General features: G+C 42.4%; 1 protein-coding gene across 1 annotated transcript in view; it reads right to left on the bottom strand.

Annotated features, from left to right (window-relative positions):
- Window positions 1-21,796: 21,796 nt before the first annotated feature.
- The window catches only part of NPAS2 (neuronal PAS domain protein 2), a 151,522-nt gene continuing 146,417 nt past the window's right edge, over window positions 21,797-26,901 (bottom strand). The window contains exon 23 of the mRNA XM_044284852.1: window positions 21,797-22,435. The gene's annotated coding sequence lies outside the window, so the exon portion shown is untranslated. The remainder of the gene's footprint in view (window positions 22,436-26,901) is intronic.

The following is a 26,901-nucleotide window of genomic DNA, read 5'->3' as shown; positions in this document are numbered from 1 at the left end:
CACGTACTCTAAAGTCACACACTTAATACAAACACACAATTGAACTCAAACACGTGAACGCTCACAAACTCCCATTATTTGCCTGCTTGTATAAATGCAGCTCTCATTCAAACTAGCCTACCTTTTTCCTCTGGATTCAAAGGACTGAGTTGACCTCAAGGCTGGCTATTTAATGTCTCCTAATCAGACAGCCTCACGGTAATTACTCACCTGGTCAACACCCCGGAGAAGAGAAAAAAAATATATAATCACAGTATACTCTCAACTGTTATGCAAAAAAATCTGGCAGCAAAAGCAAGTCACAGTGTACAATAAAGTCAGGCACAGCCACTCAGCAATGCACACAAATAATTTACCTTTCACAGATACTCCCTCACGTAATCTAAAGTCACACACTTAATACAAACACACACTTGAACTCAAACACGTGAACGCTCACAAACTCGCGTTATTTGCCTGCTTGTATAAATGCAGCTCTCAAACCAGCCTGCTTTTTTTCCTCTGGATTCAGTATGTAAACTTCTATGAAGTTACTTAAATGCTAACCATTTCACAGTTTTTACAATTTATTTATATGAACAGAGGATTAACTTTTTGAATTATTACTATCTTTATTTCCTGAGGTTAACATATTTTGCAACATTGTACAGGTATTGTCATTACATCAATCATTATCCCCAGTGTAAAAAACTATGGACAAAATTCTATGGAACTACAGTCTACACAAAAATAAATCTGACTACTGCATATTGTAGCCTGCTAGAGGAGTTAAACATTTTTTTGTTTTTGTTTTAGAAAATATAAAAAAATTAAAAATATAAACATTTAAATATAAACATTTAAATCAGGGGCAGAGCCACGTCTGAAAATGCCTGTACTATTAAAATTTAAAAATATACAACAAATGGTTTAATGGAAAAAAAAAATCTAAATTGATGATTTGTCATTTTCTCATCGCTTTATGCATAAAAAAATTAATAAAATGTGATCAAAAAGTCACACACTCCAAAATGGTATCAATAAAAACTACAGATTATCCTGCAAAAAACAACAATCCTACAGTCTCTGGCACCAAAACTAGCAATTTTATTGAAACAGGAAGCGAAACTCCCTTCAAAATGTAGTGGCCAGTGGTTAGTGGGTTACTGAAGTAAATGAGAGCTGAGCTCCATTAACCAGATATGGCCACTAGACTTTGAATGGAGCTGTGCTTCCTGTGCCATTCAAGTTCCAGAGACTGTAGGGAACAGTTGATTGTGAGGGTGCCCTCACCAATCAGATATTAATGACCTAAAATATCAAACACAAAAAAACTGAATATATGAGGCCTCAGTTATGTTTATTTTGATCTCTCATTAGCTGCTACACTTTTTAATTTTCTGCCTAACAATACCTCCTGATCATTTTTTTTTTTACCTCTGCCAACTTAAAAAAAAAATATATTTTCATAGTGTGTTATATTAAAGGCAGTTTCCGGTTACACACAAAAACACTAATGAATCCATCATTTAACCTTATTGGATTACTGCATATAAATCAAATAGTGAAGTTATGAATGCATTTGACTCCTTCAGCATAATTGCAATCTGTGAGCCACACCTTGTGTTGACATCCCAGCACAAGACTCATGGGGATTGTCTGTAGCAACAGATCTCTACCTCTTCTTGCCCTCCCAGCTGAAACATTGCATATACAAGCAGGGTTGGCAGCCTAATTAGTATTCACTTCAGTGAATACTAATTATGTTAGTTGGATATTGGTTGGGGCAGGAACCCTCTTCTAGCACATAAACTTCTATTCAAGAAATTATTCAACAGGTCTTCATCAGGTTTTAAACTGCAGACCTTCTGTATGGCAGGCAAGAGCCACCATTACACTAAAGACCTGATCTGTTGCAAGGGCTTAATTCTGTGCTTAAAGCTCTTTTCTTTACAGACATCAAAACCAGAAAAGCCGAATGGCCCAGAGAACCAGAGGACAGACATAACACTAAAAAAATAGTAGGGAAACAATTGTGCCATTTACCAATTACCATAAATAATGTGTTCACTATATTGTACAGCGTATTATAATTACATGGATACCAAATACTGTTTTGTGATATTTAATACTAAGTGTATTGTAATGTCCCAAAAACTTTAGTGGTTCCTGCTTTGTTACTTTGTAACTTTGCTGAAAATTTGAACTTTTACCATAAAATAAAAAAGAGTAAAAACTATTCTTGTCATAACTTTTACAGGTCTCAGTGAGAACTGAACCCCAGATCTTATGTACAGTAAACAGCTATGTACCCAGTCCTCTGTAGAAAAGCTCTGCTATCGAATTACAGTTTTTTTCTTAAATATCACAAAACATCCCTGTACAATATAGTAAACTTTTATGGTGATTAGTAAGTAGTATGTTATGAAATTCGTTTGCGCTTCGTTTGGTGGAAAAAGCAGAATTGCGTTATGGATGCCGTTACCACGGACCATAACACAATTCTATGACGGAATGCATAACTGAATGCCTTCAAGAGGCATTCCGTTATCCATTCCGTCATTATAGAATTCTATGGCCTGCATAACGGATACGTCCCGTTTCCATTATGCAGGAGAGGACTCCCCTTTATAATGGAAACGGGACGGATCCGTTTTGCAGCCTATAAACTTCTATTATGACGGAATGAATAACGAAATGCCTCTAAAGGCATTCCGTTATACACTCCGTCATAGAATTGTGTTATGGTCCGTGGTAACGGCATCCATGATGCAATTCTGCTTTTACCACCAAAACGAAGTGCAAACCAATTTCAAAATATGAAATTGGCTCTTCTCTAGTAAGTAGCATAAATAAAAATGAAGGGAAAGGGCCACATGGTTTGCTTGTATTAAGCCCGGAAATTCCTGATGGCAGTCTTGGTTCCAAGTCTGTTTGAAACTTGGCTGGAAAAACCCACCTTAACATACAGCATCATTGCTGACATCACATCTACAGGGCAGGGTCCAGAATAAGCAAAACACCACCCTGAGAGGCAAGGTCAGTTATGATGTTGTGTCTACAGGGCAGAGCCTTGAAACCTTTGCTACACCTCAGATGTAGACGTGATATTATTGGGACAGGGAACCAACACAGTGGAAAATGACACGTCACCACAATGGAGTGCAGGAAAACGCGGCATTACAGATAAACATTCACTATTAGGCCGTCGTGCGGCCGTTCCGTGCATTGGGGACCGCGATTTGCGCAACGTGCGTCGGCCAGGATGAATCGAGACCCACTCAACTTGAATGGGTCCGTGATCTGTCCACACCGCAAAAAAATAGAACATGTTCAATTTTTTTGCAGTGTGGAGGCATTGACAGAAACACAGAGTGCTTCCGTGGGGTTCCGTGGCTCCGTTCCCCACCGCAGCTCCGGAATGCGGACCCATTCAAGTGCAGTCCACAATACGGCCAGGGCCGGGCAACAGCTGTGTGCATGAGGCCTTATTAAGTGATCATGTGCTGTTTCCTGTTAATTGATGCTGGAAATTGCAAAACCGGTATACCCTTAAACTTCAATTAAGCACTTCCAGCACTAGTCAGTAATGGCTGTGTAAAACAATGTGTATTTACTTCTGTGAAGGTTCTCATTTATCCAGGTCATGGTATATATCTGTAAATAATAAATCAAGGCAACTGGACGTACTGTAGATTTCTTGAAAACGTTTCACTCGTTCTTCCAACGAGCTACCTACTGACTCCAATTACGATAATGGAATCAACACCTTTGACCCCATGCTGGGTATAATGACCTCTGACCCGATCCGAACTTCGTCCCGAACCCCATTGAAGTCAATGGGGACCCGAACTTTTCGGCACTAAAAAGGCTGTAAAAAAGCCCAGGAAAGGGCTAGAGGGCTGCAAAAGGCAGCAACATGTAGGTAAATCCCCTGCAAACAAATGTGGATAGGGAAATGAATTAAAATAAAAATAAATAAAAATTAACCAATATCAATTGGAGAGAGGTCCCATAGCAGAGAATCTGGCTTCACGTCAACCACCACTGGAACAGTCCATTCTCAGATATTTAGGCCCCGGCACCCAGGCAGAGGAGAGAGGTCCCGTAACAGAGAATCTGTCTTCATGTCAGCAGAGAATCAGTCTGCATGTCATAGCAGAGAATCAGGCTTCACGTCAGCCGCCAGTGCAACAGTCCATTGTCATATATTTAGGCCCAGCACCCAGGCAGAGGAGAGAGGTCCCGTAACAGAGAATCTGGCTTCATGTCAGCAGAGAATCAGTCTGCATGTCATAGCAGAGAATCAGGCTTCACGTCACCCAACATTGGAACAGTCCATTGGCATATATTTAGTCCCCGGCACCCAGACAGAGGAGAGGTTCATTCAACTTTGGGTAGCCTTGCAATATAATGGTAAAATGAAAATAAAAATAGGATTGAATGAGGAAGTGCCCTGGAGTACAATAATATATGTTTAAGGGGAGGTAGTTAATGTCTAATCTGCACAAGGGATGGACAGGTCCTGTGGGATCCATGCCTGGTTCATTTTTATGAACGTCAGCTTGTCCACATTGGCTGTAGACAGGCGGCTGCGTTTGTCTGTAATGACGCCCCCTGCCGTGCTGAATACACGTTCAGACAAAACGCTGGCCGCCGGGCAGGCCAGCACCTCCAAGGCATAAAAGGCTAGCTCTGGCCACGTGGACAATTTAGAGACCCAGAAGTTGAATGGGGCCGAACCATCAGTCAGTACGTGGAGGGGTGTGCACACGTACTGTTCCACCATGTTAGTGAAATGTTGCCTCCTGCTAACACGTTGCGTATCAGGTGGTGGTGCAGTTAGCTGTGGCGTGTTGACAAAACTTTTCCACATCTCTGCCATGCTAACCCTGCCCTCAGAGGAGCTGGCCGTGACACAGCTGCCTTGGCGACCTCTTGCTCCCCCTCTGCCTTGGCCTTGGGCTTCCACTTGTTCCCCTGTGACATTTGGGAATGCTCTCAGTAGCGCGTCTACCAACGTGCGCTTGTACTCGCGCATCTTCCTATCCCAGTGCAGGAAGTAAGGTGGGCACATTGTCTTTGTACCGTGGATGCAGCAGGGTGGCAACCCAGTAGTCCGCACACGTTAAAATGTGGGCAACTCTGCTGTCGTTGCGCAGGCACTGCAGCATATAGTCGCTCATGTGTGCCAGGCTGCCCAGGGGTAAGGACAAGCTGTCCTCTGTGGGAGGCGTATCGTCATCGTCCTGCCTTTCCCCCCAGCCACGCACCAGTGATGGGCCCGAGCTGCGTTGGGTGCCACCCCGCTGTGACCATGCTTCATCCTCATCCTCCTCCACCTCATCCTCGTCCTCCTCGTCCTCCAGTAGTGGGCCCTGGCTGGCCACATTTGTACCTGGCCTCTGCTGTTGCAAAAAACCTCCCTCTGAGTCACTTCGAAGAGACTGGCCTGAAAGTGCTAAAAATGACCCCTCTTCCTCCTCCTCCTCCTCCTGGGCCACCTCCTCTTCCATCATCGCCCTAAGTGTTTTCTCAAGGAGACATAGAAGTGGTATTGTAACGCTGATAACGGCGTCATCGCCACTGGCCATGTTGGTGGAGTACTCGAAACAGTGCAACAGGGCACACAGGTCTCGCATGGAGGCCCAGTCATTGGTGGTGAAGTGGTGCTGTTCCGTAGTGCGAATGACCCGTGCGTGCTGAAGCCGAAACTCCACTATGGCCTGCTGCTGCTCGCACAGTCTGTCCAGCATGTGCAAGGTGGAGTTCCACCTGGTGGGCACGTCGCATATGAGGCGGTGAGCGGGAAGGCCGAAGTTACGCTGTAGCGCAGACAGGCGAGCAGCAGCAGGATGTGAACGCCGGAAGCGCGAACAGACGGCCCCACTTTATGCAGCAGCTCTGACATGTCGGGGTAGTTGTGAATGAACTTCTGCACCACCAAATTCAGCACATGCGCCAAGCAAGGGATGTGCGTCAAACCGGCTAGTCCCAGAGCTGCAACGAGATTTCACCCATTATCGCACACCACCAGGCCGGGCTTGAGGCTCACCGGCAGCAACCACTCGTCGGTCTGTTGTTCTATACCCCGCCACAACTCCTGTGCGGTGTGGGGCCTGTCCCCCAAACATATGAGTTTCAGAATGGCCTGCTGACGTTTACCCCGGGCTGTGCTGAAGTTGGTGGTGAAGGTGTGTGGCTGACTGGATGAGCAGGTGGAAGAAGAGGAGGAGGAAGCCGAGTAGGAGGAGGTGGCAACAGGAGGCAAAGAATGTTGCCCTGCGATCCTTGGCGGTGGAAGGACGTGCGCCAAACAGCTCTCCGCCTGGGGCCCAGCTGCCACTACATTTACCCAGTGTGCAGTTAGGGAGATATAGCGTCCCTGGCCGTGCTTACTGGTCCACGTATCTGTGGTTAGGTGGACCTTGCCACAGATGGCGTTGCGCAGTGCACACTTGATTTTATCGGATACTTGGTTGTGCAGGGAAGGCACGGCTCTCTTGGAGAAGTAGTGGTGGCTGGGAACAACATACTGTGGGACAGCAAGCGACATGAGCTGTTTGAAGCTGTCTGTGTCCACCAGCCTAAATGACAGCATTTCATAGGCCAGTAGTTTAGAAATGCTGGCATTCAGGGCCAGGGATCGAGGGTGGCTAGGTGGGAATTTACGCTTTCTCTCAAATGTTTGTGAGATGGAGAGCTAAACGCTGCCGTGTGACATGGTTGAGATGCTTGGTGACGGAGGTGGTGGTGGTGTTGGTGGTACATCCCCTGTTTGCTGGGCGGCAGGTGCCAACGTTCCTCCAGAGGCAGAGGAAGAGGCCGAGGCGGCAGCAGCAGAAGAGGCCGAGGCGGCAGCAGCAGAAGAGGTAGCAGGGGGAGCCTGAGTGACTTCCTTGGTTTTAAGGTGTTTACTCCACTGCAGTTCATGCTTTGCATGCAGGTGCCTGGTCATGCAGGTTGTGCTAAGGTTCAGAACGTTAATGCCTCGCTTCAGGCTCTGATGGCATAGCGTGCAAACCACTCGGGTCTTGTCGTCAGCACATTGTTTGAAGAAGTGCCATGCCAGGGAACTCCTTGAAGCTGCCTTTGGGGTGCTCGGTCCCAGATGGCGGCGGTCAGTAGCAGGCGGAGTCTCTTGGCGGCGGGTGTTCTGCTTTTGCCCACTGCTCCCTCTTTTGCTACGCTGTTGGCTCGATCTCACCACTGCCTCTTCCTCCGAACTGTGAAAGTCAGTGGCACGACCTTCATTCCATGTGGGGTCTAGGACCTCATCGTCCCCTGCATCGTCTTCCACCCAGTCTTGATCCCTGACCTCCTGTTCAGTCTGCACACTGCAGAAAGACGCAGCAGTTGGCACCTGTGTTTCGTCATCATCAGAGACATGCTGAGGTGGTATTCCCATGTCCTCATCATCAGGAAACATAAGTGGTTGTGCGTCAGTGCATTCTATGTCTTCCACCGCTGGGGAAGGGCTGGGTGGATGCCCTTGGGAAACCCTGCCAGCGGAGTCTTCAAACAGCATAAGAGACTGCTGCATAACTTTAGGCTCAGACAGTTTCTCTGGTATGTATGGGGGTGATGTGACAGACTGATGGGCTTGGTTTTCAGGCGCCATCTGTGCGCTTTCTGCAGAAGACTGGGTGGGAGATAATGTGAAGGTGCTGGATCCACTGTCGGCCACCCAATTGACTAATGCCTGTACCTGCTCAGGCCTTACCATCCTTAGAACGGCATTGGGCCCCACCAAATATCGCTGTAAATTATGGCGGCTACTGGGACCTGAGGTAGTTGGTACACTAGGACGTGTGGCTGTGGCAGAACGGCCACGTCCATTCCCAGCACCAGAGGGTCCACTAACACCACCACGACCATGTCCGCGTCCTTTACTAGATGTTTTCCTCATTGTTATCGTTCACCACAACAACAAAAATATTATTTGGCCCAATGTATTGAATTCAAATGCAGGCCTTATTTTACAGACACCTAACACTAACTGGCTATCTATTTAGGTACCGTATTACACTAATACAGGCACAGCAGTAACCACAGATTTAGCTGAATATAAATTTAAGGCCTAGTATTTAGGCGCTGGGTGACAGGTATAGGTTTACTGACAGAATTAGACTTGGAAATGCACAGTAGCGTGTGTGTGAAGTTATTCAGAATGACCCTATGTGCACCTTGAATCTGATATACCCTTTTAGGGATAGTTTAAAAGTAGGCCTGATACAGCAGAAACCACTAAATTAGGAAATTGCGAAATTGGGAATTGTATTTCAACCCAGAACAAAAAATGTGCTTTGACGGACACTAAATAAATTGACCAGCCACAACAGTACAGCAGTAACGACAGATTTAGCTGGATATAAATTTGAGGCCTAGTATTTAGGCGCTGGGTGACAGGTATAGGTTTACTGACAGAATTAGACTTGGAAATGCACAGTAGTGTGTGTGTGAAGTTATTCAGAATGACCCTATGTGCACCTTGAATCTTATATACCCTTTTAGGGATAGATTTAAAATAGCTCTGATACAGCAGAAACCACTAAATTAGGAAATTGCTAAATTGGGAATTGTATTTCAACCCAGAACAAAAACTGTGCTTTGACGGACACTAAATAACTTGACCAGCCACAACAGTACAGCAGTAACGACAGATTTAGCTGGATATAAATTTGAGGCCTAGTATTTAGGCGCTGGGTGACAGGTATAGGTTTACTGACAGAATTAGACTTGGAAATGCACAGTAGAGTGTGTGTGAAGTTATTCAGAATGACCCTATGTGCACCTTGAATCTGATATACCCTTTTAGGGATAGATTTAAAATAGCTCTGATACACCAGAAACCACTAAATTAGGAAATTGCTAAATTGGGAATTGTATTTCAACCCAGAACAAAAAATGTGCTTTGACGGACACTAAATAACTTGACCAGCCACACCAGTAACGACAGATTTAGCTGACTATAAATTTGAGGCCTGTTATTTAGGCGCTGGGTGACAGGTATAGATTAACTGACAGAATTAGACTGGGATATGCACAGTAGCGTGTGTGTGAAGTTATTCAGAATGACCCTATGTGCACCTTGAATCTTATATACCCTTTTAGGGATAGATTTAAAATAGCTCTGATACAGCAGAAGCCACTAAATTAGGAAATTGCTAAATTGGGAATTGTATTTCAACCCAGAACAAAAACTGTGCTTTGATGGACACTAAATAACTTGACCAGCCACAACAGTACAGCAGTAACGACAGATTTAGCTGGATATAAATTTGAGGCCTATTATTTAGGCGCTGGGTGACAGGTATAGGTTTACTGACAGAATTAGACTTGGAAATGCACAGTAGCGTGTGTGTGAAGTTATTCAGAATGACCCTATGTGCACCTTGAATCTGAGAAACCCTTTTAGGGATAGATTTAAAATAGCTCTGATACAGCAGAAACCACTAAATTAGGAAATTGCTAAATTGGGAATTGTATTTAAACCCAGAACAAAAACTGTGCTTTGACGGACACTAAATAACTTGACCAGCCACAGCAGTAACGACAGATTTAGCTGGATATAAACTTGAGGCCTAGTATTTAGGCGCTGGGTGACAGGTATACGTTTACTGACAGAATTAGACTGGGATGTGGCCAAAAAATAACCACACTATTGATGGTTAAATGCACTTGGTGCGACAGCTTGACCAACCACACTACTGAGGGTTAAATGCACTTGGTGACAGGCGCAGCTTGCCCCTGATGTAGTATATGGCCAAAAAATAAACAGACTATTGCTGGTTAAATGCACTTGGTGTGACAGCTTGACCAACCACACTACTGAGGGTTAAATGCACTTGGTGACAGGCGCAGCTTGCCCCTAATGTAGTATATGGCCAAAAAATAAACAGACTATTGCTGGTTAAAGGCTGTGACGGCCTCTTGGGGCAAGTAGTATGACGCCTGTTGATTGGCTGCTTTGCAGCCTTTCAAAAAGCACCAAGAAAGCGACGAACACCGAACCCGAACCCGGACTTTTACGAAAATGTCCGGGTTCGGGTCCGTGTCACGGACACCCCAAAATTCGGTACGAACCCGAACTATACAGTTCGGGTTCGCTCTTCCCTAAACGTAATTACTTATAATTTTAAATGAATTACAATTATATTTATAGGCTGTTCTCTTTTTCTTTGTACCTTCTTAGCTAGTGGATGTGATGGTGTGAGTCTTTTGACTTTATATTGATGGATTTAATTAATTTACTTTGGTTTACTTTTCTAATATTTATTTCTGTGTTCGATAAAAGCCTTAAACACTTTTCTGACACTTTATTCAGCAAAAACAAATTTGGCCTTTAAAGGGGTTATCCCACTTTGCGTTTTTAAACTTACCTGCTGCAACCGCGCGTTCACTTCCTGGATTCTGACTGGGGGCGGGCTTCATCTTGATTGAAGTCTTCTCCCGGCCGTGCCGCACGCTGGACTGAACGCGCACGCCGCCGCGCATGCGCAATGGTGACTTATTCCTGCCCAGTATAGTACAGAGCCGGCGTGTGTGTTCGCAGCTCTGTACTATTTTGGCCGGGAAGAAGTCACCGTCGGGCATGCGCGGCAGCGTGCGCGTTCAGAACAGCAAGCGGGAGAAAAGAAGGAGTCTTCTGGGCAAGCGCGACCAGGATTTTGGAGAAGAGCGGTGGTCGTAGCCAGGGGAGACCGAGTCACAACAATAAGGTAAGTGGGGATGAATTTTATCCTAATCGGTGGGAATTTGTTAATAAAGTATATTTACAAAAATGATCACTGTCAAATCATTAACAGATTTAACAGTGATCATTGTGATGGGATAACCCCTTTAATAAACACTAAGGGGGTAATTTATGATTAGATATATGCCACTGTTGCAGATTCAGTCGCAAAAGGGAATTGGTGGCCAAATCTGCGACTTCTTACCCTTCCACACCACGTACACCACTTGTAAAAAAAAAAAGGGTGTGTGGAATGGGCGGCAAATAGGGCGGACCGGCAGGCCTGTCTCATTTATCATTTTCTACGTCAGTTTTTGGCGTGGAAAATTATCTAAATCTAAGGCTGTTAACTGCTGGCGGTGGATGCGCCTAAATAATGTAGAGGCCACACAGCTTGTGCTAATGGCACAGTATGCAATATGTGATATCTAGCAACTTTGCAATTCACATACAAATTTCTGTGTTTTACACTTGAAAAGTACAAGTGATCCCTCAAGATACAATAGTCCCAGGATACAAATTTTTCAGCAAACAATGGTCTTTCTTGGGACTTAATAAGTTGAAACTAGACGCAACATACAACAGCTCACACTCAGATACAACCAATCATCATGACCAATTCACTGGTAAAACACCATTACTAGTTGTCTAGTAGCTCCTCTGCGTTACTACATGGTCTGTACTGCCCCCTCTCTGTGCCAGGATGAGTTGCTCCTTTGGACACCAGTTGAGCGGTGACTCCATTAAATTTTTCTGGCACATCTATGTACTATGCAAAGCCCTGAAGAAGCTCCTGCCCTCACCATAGAAAGTGATTTACAGTTTCCAGTATCTATTCCTGTTTTACTTGAAGGGTTTGTGTGACTTTAGAAAATAGCATTTATCATGTAGAGAAAGTTAATACAAGGCACTAACTAATGTATTGTTATCCATATTGCTGCCTTTGCTGGCTGGATTCATTTTGTCATCACATTATAAACTGCTCATTTACATGGTTACGACCACTCTGCAGTCCAGCAGCAGTGGCCGTGCTTACACACTATAGAAAAAAGCATCAGCGTATGTGCACTCCGATGGTCCCGGCCACCAGAGAGACTGTCGCTTTTTCCTATAGTGTGCAAGCACAACCACCGGTGATGGATTACATGGTGGTCATAACCATGGAAACGAGCAGTGTATAATGTGATGGAAAAATGTATATAGCCTGCATTAGTAAGTGCCTTGTATTAACTTTCTCTACATGATAAATGCCACTTGCTGAAGTCACACAACCCTTTTAAGAACTTGTTTTACATGTCTCAGTTAACAGCTTACCTTTCTTAAAACGTAATTTTTTCTTATTCTGGGATGACCCATAGAGTTATGGACTCAAGTTACAATGGTTTCAACTTACAATGGTTGTCCTGGAACCATTTAATATTGTAACTTGAGAGACCACTGTATCTTTTAATTTTCTGCCAGTAGGTGTCTCACTAAATCTGCTGTCCACCCGGTTGCCATGCTTTTTCCATCTTTAGTAACACAGAAGCAGAGAGTCGGATTACAGAACAGGATGTCTCCATCTGCTCACAGGCAGCCTGCCTCTCCTATCAGCTAGATATGTAAGGGTCCATTCACACGTCCGTATGTGTTTTGCACATCCGCAAAACACGGACAGCAGAAATTTGCATTCTGCATTTTGCGGACTGCACATCGCCGACCCTCTCATAGAAAATGCCTTTTCTTGTCTGCAATTGCGGACAAGAATAGGACATGTTCTATTTTTTTGCGGAACGGAAGTGCGGATCCGAAATGCGGATGCGGACAGCACATTCCAACCCATTAAAATAAATGGGTCCGCACCTGTTCCACAAAATTGCAGAACAGATGCGGACCCATTTTGCGGACCCATTTTACTTCATGTAAGTAAACTGGGCTATTCCGGCTGCTTAGTTCTGCTTCATGTCTCTTAATGCCATGCTATTGAGACATGACACAGAACCAAGCATCCAGAATTACATAGGATAAGCATGTTGATACATAAAATACAGTAATTTCATTGGATAATCATAATACATAGAATTAGAAGACTAGCACATAGGAGAAATATGGTGCTATGTTGAGATGCTTATCCAATCTAATACTGTTTTATTCTAGGTAGCAATGTAATGTCGTTATGTAAAATCTACTTACCCTTTTTTACATAATGCTTTTACATAATGATATTCATATCCTATTAATATTCAGCTTATCCTGTTTCACTGCTTAAAGAGAACCTGTCACAGTTCCAGACATGTCATCTTTAGTAACTACTTGCATTCCCTGTGTAATAACAATTCTGGAGCATCTATTCTTATTAGTCTGTATTGTGCATTTTCTTTATTATTCCTGCTAGAAGTTTACAAATACATTTTGAGCAGTTTGCAGTAAAGGCACTTCTGGGTATTACCAGTAGTGGGTGTGTCTGACTCTGTCCAATCAGTGCTGCTGGTTTCACACCCCAACTGGTAACACCAATCTGTACCTTTACTGCAAGCAATTCATTCATAACCTTCGAGTAGAAATAACAGGTAATGGTACATCATAGACCCATAAGAATAGATTCTCCACAATTGTTATTACATGGGGAATGCAAGTAGTTTCTAAAACAGACTTAGGCCTCATTGCGGATCCGCAAAACACGGATGTCGTTTGTGTGTGTTCTGCAATTTGCGGAATGGTGCGGACAGCCATTAATATAACTGCCTATTCTTGTCAAAATGAACAAGAATAGGACAGGTTATATTTTTTTTGCAGACCACGGAACGGAGCAAAGGATGCAGAAAGCACATGGAGTGCTGTCCGCATCTTTTGCAGCCCCATTGAAGTGAATGGATCTGCATCCAAGCCGCAAATACTGCAGCTCGGATGCGGACCAAAACAACAGTTGTGTGCATGAGGCCTTAGGCTACTTTCACATTAGCGTTTTTTGCGGATCTGTCATGGATCTGCAAAAATGCCTCTGTTACAATAATACAACCGCATGCATCCGTCATGAACGGATCCGGTTGTATTATGTCTTCTATAGCTATGACGGATCCGTCACGAACACCATTGAAAGTCAATAGGGGACGGATCCGTTTTCTATTGTGTCAGAGAAAACAGATCCGTCTCAATTGACTTACATTGTGTGTCAGGACGGATCCGTTTGGCTCCACTTCGTCAGCCGAAGAGCAAAACGCTGCAGGCAGCGTTTTGGTGTCCGCCTCCTAGCGGAATGGTGACTGAACAGAGACTGATGCATTCTGAGCGGATCCTTTTTCATTCAGAATGCACTTGGGCAAAACTGATCCGTTTTGGACAGCTTGTGAGAGCTCATGACGGATCTCAGAAACGGAAAGTCAAAACGCCAGTGTAAAAGTAGCCTTAGGCTGGGTTTAGACCTGAGCATACTTGAACGTACGCTCTGTATGCGCGATTGTACGGTTTGCAATCGCGCATACAGAGACAAGCGAACGCCCATTGTCGCGCGTTCCCGCTGAAGTCTATGTACGGGAACGCGCGACAAGACGCCCCAAAGAAGCTCATGTACTTCTTGGGGCGTCGGGCGTTTTACAGCGCGATCGTACGCGCTGTAAAACGCCCAGGTGAGAACCATTCCCATAGGGAATCATTGGTTCTTGCCTGTTGAGCGTTTTACAGCGCGTAGGAACGCGCTGTAAAACGCTCAGGTGTGAACCCAGCCAAATATGGAGAGGCGACAGGTCCTCTTCAACATCATGCTTTTCAGTGATAACACCAGAGGCATCAGAACTATAGAACTAGAATAAGTAAATCAAGACTGAAAGTCAACAAATAAAAAACTAGTAGACAAATATTTACTTTGTATTTTTTTTATATAGAAATATCTTGTTATTACAATAACTGTACAATACACTACTTTTATCCAATATAACATACAATTATATTTATAGAAACCTCAACATAACAAATTATACAAAATATAGAGATCAAAAAGTGCATGTTTAAATAAATCTTTAGTCCTTTTTCCCACAAAACAGGTGGCATAAATCATTTGCAGCATGACTCACAATCAGGCTTTTAATATATATATATATAATCTTCAATACAAATATAATATTGTCTACTAAAGAATATCTGGGATTATTTACAACATGCATAGTCATAATGACTTTTATTTATTTAATTAAACTTCTTTGGAGGGTTTCAAAGAATAGGCATCACCAATTTCACAAAGTCCTAGGTGCAGATCACAGAAACAAGATTATTGAGCAACTAATATGAAAAAGTTAAAAAGTTGACTGAAAAGCAGGAGGTAAAAATGTATATAATAGGAGTCATTTATGAAGCTGAAATACGCCTATATTAGGTGTATTTCAGACGCAGATTGTGGCGTAACAGTATGGTGCACTGCAATCTGTGACTTTTCCCCGTCCACCTCAGTGCGGGGAAGTGGACAGGCCAGCAGGCCCATCTCTTTTATCATTCTCTACACCTGTGTAAATTTAAGACAGCTCGGAAGCTATCTTACATTTAGAACTGGCGGAGGATCCGCTGAAGTTATGAAGAGGCCGGTTGATCCACCGCCAGGTATGGGGGTTATTAAGAACGGCGTGTAAAACACCAGTCTTAATTAATGACCCCCTATAGGTTCATCCTTGATGCTAAAAAATTACCATTGAACAGACTATGGATTTACTGAATGCAGATTTGAACCTAGACTTAGACACTGTCATGGTAAAGTAAGATGTGATATTTACTGGGCCTGCCTAAACTTTTTTGCCTGGTATATTTCTTACTATTTAGTAAAAGGTAGTCTCACTTAATAATGGCATTTAGCCCCTTAGTGACCAACCTGTTTTGGTGATAGCAAATATGGTGAGATTTAATTTTAGCAATTTTTTTCCATTGAAAAGTGTGTGTGGGGGGGGGGGGGTTTCGATTGAATTTTTTAAAATGTAATAAATGTTTTTTGTTTACTTTTTTTAAACTATTTAATAGTCCCACAAGGGGACCATAATAGGCGATCTTTTGACTGCTTCTAAGATACAATACACTATTTCTACAGTGCATTGTATTTTAATGTCAGTGCTATACTGACATTGACCAGCAGACGGAGTCGGATAGGCACCGCCTGCTGGGAAACTTTGAAGGGAGTCCTCTGGGTTTATACTAGCCCACAGTCTGCAGAGTGCCGATGGGATACAGAGGGATTAAATCACCCGCATCTGCACGTCTTTCATGCGAGAGCTAAGCCTGCACTCTTATGAAAAGGTGGTGGCCCCTAAGGGGTTAATATGTACAGTAGTTAAGAAACCTAAAAATAAACACGTTTATAGTATATTTTCATAAGATGGTAAGCTTTATTCCCCTCTATTTAAGACCTCATTCATATCACATTTTTTCCAGAAACAGTTTCTTAAGAAAAACTGGATCCGTTTTTTCCCCCTAACTAATCCAGTTGTACCACTTTTACCTGGAAACAAGGCAAATGTCCTGTGATTAGTTTAACTCTTAGCCAAGGGGTGTATCAATGGGAGAGTAGTCATGTTTCGTCATTGTTTTTCCATTGATCAGTTGAACTTATTGAAAAAAATGATGTTATTGTATGCAATCAGTTTAATAGAGCCTGCTATTACTTTTAATTGACTTATTTGCTGGATTGCAACTGAAAGTGCTGCTTCAGTTTGTTTTGGTGGATGTAAAATCACAGACATTTGCGCTTTCCCATCCAGTAAAAAAAAACGAATTACTAACAATAATGCTAAATATACAAAACCATGGTGAGAAGACACTTAGACAGCTTTCAGATGCTGGGTTGTTGAGGCTCCCAGGGTTGCATGGCTACCTTGAGACAATGCAAATTGCAGTTTTCTCATCGTTTTTGCAGCAAATCAAAACAAAAACACAACAAAACTGCTTTGTGCAATGATCATTGGCTCATGGACTTACCCACTGTGGTTTTACTGAAATTGTTGCCAAAATCATGGCAGAAATAAAACTGCTTTGTGAAGTATGCTTTAGTACCTTCAGAAGGGCCTTTACATGGTCCTCAAGGCTTAAAGAGGACCTTTCACTACAATAAAAAATCTAAACTAAGCATACAGACATGAAGAGTGGCGCCCAGGGATCTCCCTGCACTTACTATTATCCCTGGGCGCCGCTCCATTCTCCCGGTATAAGCTCCGGTATCTTCTGATTTTTGGCCTGCCAGCATCTCCTTCTCCCAGGCTGGAGTGCTGGCCAATCGCAGCGCTCAGCTCATAGCCTGAGAGAACAAAAAAACTCTCAGGCTATGAGCTGAGCGCTGCGATTGGCCAGCGCTACAGCCTGGGAGAAGGAGACGCCGGCAGGCTCCTCCCAGTTGAGCCGAAAATCTGAAGATACCAGAGCCTATACCGGGAGAACGGAGCGGCGCCCAGGGATAATAGTAAGTGCAGGGAGATCCCTGGTCGCCGCTCTCCATGTCTGTATTCTTAGTTTAGATTTTTTATTGTAGTGAAAGGTTCTCTTTAAGGCTCAAGCCAAAGGGGAGAGCAGCAAGAAGGCAGAGGAGCTGCTATGTACATGTCTGTATTAGTATAGGGGTCTATATTTGGTTTAGGATTTCTGTATTTAGGGGGACAAGGTCAGTATTTAGAAGGTCTGGTTTGGGTTCTGAGTCTGCATTTGTTTACAAGATGTCTGGATGGAAGAGTGCATTTTTGCTGAAAATTCAAACACAGAATATGCCCCATGTTGACATACCCTAATAGCTTTATTTATTTCTGAGTGACATGTCTGTTTTAGTGAACAATTATATTGTACAAAACATATACATAAAGTCTCCGTGTAGCACAGGAATAACTGACAACTGGGAGTTACTCCTTGTCAAGGAGAGTGGGCAAGAGAGTAGCCAAAGTTAGTAGCCGTTGGTTGCTTGTGGCAATGTGTTGTTGTCTGGCATGCGTGTGTGCTTTCCCTTTAAGGCTGTTGCCCTTCCATTCTGATGTGCACAGGGTTAAGGTGTGGGTGATGTGGAGCTGGGTGTGGTCTCAGGTCTCTTCATATACTGTTGCTCTGAGATTGAGATCATTTTTATGTCTGCCTTTGTATGAGAAGGAGCTTGCTCCTTTCTTGGATGCAATCTGAGGGCCATCCTAGTTTGACATCGATGTCATCTGCAATGTCATCCCCTTGTCTTCCCTTTGTTTCTATTCCTTTACCTATACTCACTTGTTGTTTTGAGTATGGTGTGGGATTTTCAGAGTGTTTGTTGTATTTCATTTGGTGTTCCATGTCTGGTCTTTTGGTGTCTGTAGTCCAGCTTGGTTGTTTGACATTTACCCTGTTTGTCTGTACCTCCGGAAGGGGGTCCCTGGGGTTCACCGGAGGGGGAACTACAACTCAATTTAGCTGTCTGGGTCTGCCATGCATCTTGTCACATGGTGGTCCAGGCAGTTACTACTGCTCCTGTGTTTGGTGTTTGTACTGAGTCCAAATTTTGTGTGTTTGGGCTGCAGTGCTTTTCACAGGATCCAGTGGTGGTGGTGCGGACCACTCATTCTTTTTAGTTATGGTGGGCAGGTAAGTGATGTTGTGGTCCTGTGGTCTGTTGTCATTCTGCCACAAGACACTTACCTGTCGAGTTTGTCCTCTGCTTACTGTCTGCTCCTCTCCTTGCTGTTTGGCCTGCAGAGACTCCTGCTCTTCTGTGTCTTAGAAGAACAGGTCATCTCTGGGCCTGACCTTACAGGGATCGTTAGGGTCAGAAGGTCCCAGGTTCTAGAGTATGAGCCCCCTACCAACAAGGCTGGCTCATACAGTTAGGAGGTCAGGGATAGGATGAGGGTGGCGTTAGGTGACCTGCTTCTCTTTTCTCGGTATCCAGGCCTATTGTCATATCTCTTGACACCCACATTGTACGGTGGGGGGTTTCCCCCACTCCCCACCATGATCTATGCATGTTTCACGATGCATACTAGCAACACTTCGTGCTGGGCCTCTGTCAGCTGTACACAAGATCGCTGCCACAATGTGTTATGGTGTTTACTGAATAAAAGACTACTTTTATAGAAAAAGTGCTGCCCTTAAGGTCTCTGATTGATTGGATGAAGTTCAACTGATTAAAAAATAGGAAATTTACACTACTTTGTTTCTTTTACACAATATTTGTATAACTTACAGTATGTATGCCTCCTTAGTAAAGATATAAGGATAAGCACTCTAGCAATTGGCATATATTTGGCATATATTTAATATAATTTAATAACGGTGTAATCGATTTACAATAAAACAAAGATCAATAAAATAAAATAAAAATAAAAATATATAAAAATACAAAATACAATAGTGCTGGTATCAGATGGTTCTAAGGCAATCCTGAATGGAAATGATCGTGACCTGATAGCCTATTGTCCGAAAAACCAAGGGAGGATCCCAAGAGGTGGAATCAGTACGAGTATAAGTCCACACTTTCTAATGATCTATTAGAGTGGATAAAGCATTGCTAGTCCCGTCACATCTGTTGGTGTTGACCAGTGAAACTATATATCACAACGGTATAATATCTGTCAGCTTTGCAGCTGCTTACCTCTCCTTCATATACCTCCTTAGTCCTACAGAATGCTTCAGACTGGGTAGGAAGGGCTCATCGGGTGCAGCTTTTTTCGGTAATTAAATAACCGGGTTGCCGAACGCTCACCTCTGAACACTCTTGGTCTTACGGTGCAGAGGCAGCGTGTAAAGCCCTTGTTGGTGTGAAGGGCTGGCGTCTCACGTTGCTTTGCTTGGTATCCGCGTTGAATGTTTGCGGGATACTGCCGACGTCACTTCCTGCAATGACGTGTTCCTTCCTGTTATGTCCAATGATTCCGGACTATGGTTTTTCGTTCGTAAAGAATTTTGATTTCCAGCTTTTTTGAAAACCTGTTTGCATGGCCATGCAAACAGGTTTTCAAAAAAGCTGGAAATCAAAATTCTTTACGAACGAAAAACCATAGTCCGGAATCATTGGACATAACAGGAAGGAACACGTCATTGCAGGAAGTGACGTCGGCAGTATCCCGCAAACATTCAACGCGGATACCAAGCAAAGCAACGTGAGACGCCAGCCCTTCACACCAACAAGGGCTTTACACGCTGCCTCTGCACCGTAAGACCAAGAGTGTTCAGAGGTGAGCGTTCGGCAACCCGGTTATTTAATTACCGAAAAAAGCTGCACCCGATGAGCCCTTCCTACCCAGTCTGAAGCATTCTGTAGGACTAAGGAGGTATATGAAGGAGAGGTAAGCAGCTGCAAAGCTGACAGATATTATACCGTTGTGATATATAGTTTCACTGGTCAACACCAACAGATGTGACGGGACTAGCAATGCTTTATCCACTCTAATAGATCATTAGAAAGTGTGGACTTATACTCGTACTGATTCCACCTCTTGGGATCCTCCCTTGGTTTTTCGGACAATAGGCTATCAGGTCACGATCATTTCCATTCAGGATTGCCTTAGAACCATCTGATACCAGCACTATTGTATTTTGTATTTTTATATATTTTTATTTTTATTTTATTTTATTGATCTTTGTTTTATTGTAAATCGATTACACCGTTATTAAATTATATTAAATATATGCCAAATATATGCCAATTGCTAGAGTGCTTATCCTTATATCTTTACTAAACTTATTTATCTTTGAGAGGTAGGGTGTCCTCTCCTTGGATTTATAGCACCTTATCATAGGCTAGAAAGGAGAGCAGCCACCACCGATTTCTCTTTTTCACATATGTATGCCTCCTTACCTTCAAGGGATCGGAAACATGCAGCGTGCATGTTTATGATTGATTGACTGAAAAGAAATGGCTGTTGGTTGAACAAGTCAATGATTTCAAAATGTGCATCGCAAAGCAACTGCAGGGCGTAGGGTATTTCATTGTGACTAGATTATAGAAAAAGTGGTTTTTGAAAGCCCTAACAAGTGCCATCTTGAAATGTCCTTATTACATTTTGAATACTGCAGTTTACACTGATTTACCTCATTCATAGTCAAATCAATTTTGAAAAAATGATGAAAAACTAAAAGATCCTAAACGTAGCTCTATTACTAGGGACAAACGTAAGATTCCTTAATTATTTTGTTAATGTATAGAATTTAATACTTATTATGTATTATCTATACAAAACACAGTGCAATCTGCAAGCAGCATGCTATAGAACAGGAGGGGCCGTGCCGATTGATACACAGTTTTGTGGGAAAAGATTCACTATAACACTCCACAATAGCTGCCTATTAAAGTACTCATTTTTTTGTAGCAAAATCTACGACTTTTCCCCACTCATGCAACTTTTTCAAAGTGGCAAGAAAAAGGGGCATGGAGACCATTGGTGGTGTGCACATGGCCGGTATAGGTGTTTTGTGGATCCACGGTTTGCAGACCGCAAAACACTTACAGTCGTGTGAATACACTGTAAGTGTGTATATAGAAATAGCTGTCAGCCACTGAAAGCTGTACACAGGGGTGGACTTAAAGAGGACTTGTCACCAGAAAATGTAATGCAATCTGAAAGCAGCATGTTATAGACCAGGAGGAGCTGAGCAGATTCATTTACAGTTTTGTGGGAAAAGATTCTGTAAAACATGTAATTTATACATTTATATCGCTGCCTCCTGTGGACAGCATTGGTACTGAAGGGAGAGGCTATCAGTGATTGATAGCATTCTGTGTCTGGTAACTCCTCCCTTCTGTGCCAATGGGTATTCACAGGAAGTAGAAAAAGCAAAGATATAAATCTATAAATTCCAAGTTTTACTGAATCTTTCCCCACAAAACGATATAACAATCTGCATAACTCTTTCTGCCCTATAACATGCTGCTTTCAGACTGCATTGCATTTTGTGATGACCGGTTCTCTTCAAGTATTCCTGCTCATTCTGGGCTTTGATGTCAGGGAGTCGGTCCTATCAGTGATTGACAGCCTTCCCACTATGACTGTGTATACAGAGAGAGCTGTCAATCACTGATAGGACCGCCTCCATGACTTCAAAGCCCAGAATGAGCAGGAATATAAATGTATAAATTACAAGTTTTACGGAATCTTTTTCCATAATACTATATATCAATCTGCTCAGCTCCTCCTGCTCTATAACATGAGCTCACACATGCTCAACGTGACAGGTTCCCTTTAACTGCAATGTTTTTTTCTTCCTTTCATTTATTTTATTGTACATTATGATCACATAGAAATGGTCTCAAAATAAAATCATAAATAAAGATGAGAATACTATTACAATACAGTTATAAATTAATATATGTAAAGTGGATTCATTTGCAATGAAAGTGCAATACTAGTGACACTCAAACTACTTTTATAACTGAACGGTAAATATGTGAAATTTACATTATATTAGGTAATAATCGATGATGAAGTTATATTTATGGTAGCCGGAATACCCCTTTAATACATTGGGCCTTGTACAGCAAACCTTGCTGCATATAGCAAGAATTGTTACTCAGGTGAATGAACTGTAAGCCTGCTGTAAACTATCCCCCATAAATGTAGTTAAAGAAGGCTCACCCAGTTTTCTTATGTCCACAGATGCACAGGGCAGTGCTGTATTTGTGTTTTCCTCCAACTGCATGATGAGGCTGCATGTTCTTATGTCCCATGTTTGGAGCTTAGCTTCTCCATGTGCCACCAGATAGCATCCTACATACCTTTCTGTGGTGTGCCTTAGGCACTGTGGCCGTGGGACTATGGGACAACCCTAGTGAAAATGAAGCTTATGTAACCAATACTAGAAACCTTACAGAAACACAGATTCTCAATGTAATTTTACAGCACAAGAATGGTGTCAATGATGCATTTCAAAGTGTAAATATGAAGGTCACACATTTTTTAAAGCTGCTGGGTTTTTCTCTTATGTCTACGATAAAAGGGTGACGGTAAACAACTGCTATTATAAAGGTGGGACAACCCTCTACAAAAATCTCTACCAAATCCACTTCCTACTACAATGAAGTGCTGGAGCAGCTATTGTATAACGATAAAGGAGATCTTTGTACACAAGCTAATAAATATGTCCCTCACTTTTTGAATTTCTGTATTGATGATGCTTTTGAAGACCATAAGTGGTGATGTAGTGATCATGAATATGGTCTAATCTCGAGCATTCATTTCCCTAGTTTTGCAATGATTGATTCACATTGTATTTATACATTTTGCCACCACATGGAGCCAGATTAATATAATAATACAACACTTAGCGACAGCAATAACAATTCATAGGCTAGATCTGTCAAAAAAAAACTTTGTGACTTTTTGCAATTGGTGAATCAGGTCAATGGCATAATCTGGTTCTTAGGATTCAATTGGCTTAAGTTGTATCAGTACTGGTCCTAAACCACTGTGACTGAGTTATAAAGAATAACATGCATTAATATATAAAACTGAATAAGATCCATCTGTAAAGCTCATTTCTGTTCTGAACTGGTATAAGAGCAGAACAACAAAAATGATGGAAGTGCTGGATCTGTCACATCACACAAACCAATGGCACCCAACAGATCCCTATGACAATAATGAGTCCATGAATTCTAAAATATGGCTACATGCTGTGCAATTTTGTCCAGCATTTTTGGGAGAAACGGAGGCTCCAATGCACATGTGAACACAGCCTTAGGGCTTATGCACACGACCGTTGTTGTTTTGTGGTCCGTTTTTCACGGATCCGTTGTTCTGTATCTGAGGGTTTTTTTTCCTCTGATTTAACTCCTCTGATTCTACAAAACATATCAGTATGGTTTCCGAATGCAATCTGTTTTTTTTCAGATTGGAAACATTAACTTATTAATCACCAAACACTCAAGCAATATGGGCTGGGCATAGCATTTCTACAGTATGGATCCGCAAAATACAGATGACATATGGATGTGTTCCATGTGTGTTCTGCATTTTTTCTGGACCCATGGACTTGAATAGAGGATCTCGGACCGTGATTCGCGGACAATAATAGGACATAATAAAAGGGCTACTTTTTTGCGGAACAGGAATACGGAAACAGAATGCACACGGAGTACCTTGTTTTGGCGGACCCATTGAAGTGAATGATTCCGCATGCGGTCCACAAAAAAAAAACGGAATGGAAGCTGAAAGAAAATATGTTCATGTGCATGAGCCCTTAGGCCTTATGGACACGTCCATATGCATTTTGCAGTCTGCAAATCGTGGATCCGCAGAACACGGATGTGGTCTATTTGCCATCTGCATTTTGTTTACTGGATTCATTGACTTCAATGGATTTGTAGTCGGTATTTTGCAGACATATGTTATCCTTTTGCAAAACAGACATATAGATGCGGACAGCACACAGATAGAAAATGTCCCTTTATTAGGCCACAACATGTGGACCACAGATCCTTTGAAGTCAACACATCCCATAAAATGTGGATGTAACAAGGACAGAATCTGTATTTTACACATCTGCAATTTGCAGACTGCAAAATAAGGTCATGTGAATGAGACCTGAAAGAGAAACAGTCACCAGGAAATTCACTGTCGTAATGAATTCAGCTGAATGTAATGATACCTTTTACTTAGTGATTCATTCTGGAGAAAAAGTACTTTTAACACCTTCACGACACAGCGATCTTCCATTTATTCATTCTTTACTCCCTGCCTTTTTTGACTAACTTTTTAATATCTCTGTTCACATAGCTGTATTAGGACTTGTTTTTCGCAGGGCAAGTTGTACTTTCTAATGGCGCCCTTTAATATTGCATATGATGTAGTGGAAAGCTGAAAGAAAAATCAAATGAGGTGGAATTGGAAAAACAAACAAACACAATTTTTCCATAGTTTTATAGGTTTTGTTTTTACGGAGTTCCCTATGCGGTCACAGTGACATCTTACCTTCATTCTACATTTTATTAATTATTTTAGAAGGTAAAGTGGAAAAAAAAAATTGAAAAATCAGCAATTTTTTTTCGTTAAGCTGTTCACTGTATGGGATGAATATTTTTATATTTTAATAGTTCGGGTGTTTTGAGATGTGGCAATGCCAATCATTTTTCTTTTTTTATTGCTTATTATTATTTATCTTTAAAATGGGGAGAATGATAGGAATTTTTAATTATACATTTTTTAATCATTTTTAAATATTTTTAATCACTTTTTGACACTTATTTAAGCCCTCTTAGGGGTCTTTAACATGCAATTGTCTGATCGCTTCTCTCATAGACTGCAATGATTTACCACTGTAGGTATGGGAGAATCGCTACTAAGCCCTGGAACAGGCAGGGCATGATAGGAACTTCACTATGACAAGCCTCAGAGCCTTCAGAAATGCCCAAGGATGTCAAGGCCCAAGGCTGCCTCAATCGCAGTGCAGGGGAGCCATTCAGTACCCGGGAGCACATCACTCTCGGAAAAATACCACTCAGATGTCTTGTTTGCAACTGACCACGGCATCTCGGGATTATATTTCTATGACTGACGTTATTGCCGATCAAGACTGGTTAAAACAGCAGGCACCCAATGGCTATGGCATCCACTCAGCTCCTGAGCAGAAGCAATCTTTAAAGTCTTGACTACATGGATGCTGCAAGTCAGGAAGGGGTTAATACATATGCAAATGAGAAGCTAAGTGCATCAAGGGTCGGACCAAAACCCTCTGTGGATCGTTGGTCCTCCTGCTTTTTTCCGCCAGCAACTCCCTTTCCTTCTTAAATGACAGGGCCATTGTGCTACAAAGTCATCCCATCCCGCCCTGTCAATCAATAAGGAGCGGAAAAGAAAGGGTGCACACAGTGACTTTGACCCACCCTCTATGCACTTAATTGCTCATTTGCATATGAAATACAAATACTTTTCTCTTAGTCATTCGGGAAATAATGTATCATTACATTTGGCTTGTCTGGCCCTACAAGGCATTGTGCCTAGTGTAACTGTGCAGTTTCTCGTGACAGATTCCCTTTAAAAGGGATAAAATAATAATAAGCCAATAAGTTAAAGCGGATTTCAGTTTGACTAAATATTCTTCGGACACTGCTTAGCAATACATCCACAAGTGCCTGTAAAATACACCATTGAGTTCACTGCAAACCTTAAAGGGAATCTGTCACCAGCGACCTCCCTATCCACTGTGGTTCACCCGATGGTTGATCCGAGGCTCTGTTCCTGAGTTATGCCACTTTTTATTTTTTTATATGTACATTTTTGTGGCCAGCCCTTCCATCACCGTTTTGCCACTGTCCGGCCATGTCAATAAAAGCAGCCAGGAAAGGGTTGGCCACAGAAAGAAGCAGAGCTTGGGTGCAACAAGAGCAGTAGTAACTCCCTCATTGCACCAAAGTCCTAATTTGCATATTAAGAAAAAGTATCATAACTCGGGATTACAGCCTCGGATCAACAAAATAAAAACTGTGTTTTAATCAGGTGAACCGCAGCTATGTGTCTTTGCACACAGTGTGATAGGGAGGTAACTAGTGGCAGATTCCCTTTTAGCAAAATCTGCCTGTGTTGCATTAGAATTTTACTATGGATTCACCACAGATGTCACCCCTGCTAAACTGACAGGCGTGACCTCTGCAGTGAAAATCTGAAACAGAAATAGATATCTCTTGGATTGTAAATTCCAGACAGCATGTCAATTTCTGAGCAGTCTGCCATCTGCGTATAAATGCACGCTGCTCTCTCCCCTTCACAGTGAAATCCGTCCGAATAGTTATCTGCTGCCTCGGTCTGCAGCCCTTATATTTGCACTCATTTCATCTACATTCTTATTACATTGAAACAGAATTCAGCTTAACGGCCATCACATTAGAAAACTTGATTTTTACAGTAAGTTAGTGGTTACGGGGAGTAAAAAAAATAAAGTTGCACTAAGTTTCAGCCTGCAAAATTCATTAGATGTCCTGATATACAGACTGTAACCTGCTTCTAGTTTAAGACATTTCTCATCTAGGAATGTCCCTCCAAGTAATACTGTACACACTGGATGTATTACATAGCCTGTGTGATTTTTCCCTTGCAATCTGCCTTGTGTGTGCTTTCCTCCTTTTCTACAGTCTATAGAAAGTGTGCAACCTCCTGCTGCTATCTCTAAGGGCTCATACACACAAACGTATTTTGTTTCCGTGTCCATTCCATTTCTTTTGCGGACCATATGCGGAACTAATTACTTCAATGTCCGTATTTCCGTTCCGCAAAAAAATAGAACATGTCCTATTATTG

Source organism: Bufo gargarizans, chromosome 3, assembly GCF_014858855.1.
Source record: "Bufo gargarizans isolate SCDJY-AF-19 chromosome 3, ASM1485885v1, whole genome shotgun sequence".
Lineage (NCBI taxonomy): Eukaryota > Metazoa > Chordata > Amphibia > Anura > Bufonidae > Bufo > Bufo gargarizans.
The sequence above is the reverse complement of the archived record's forward strand: the minus strand, read 5'-3'. Positions and strand labels throughout refer to the sequence as shown.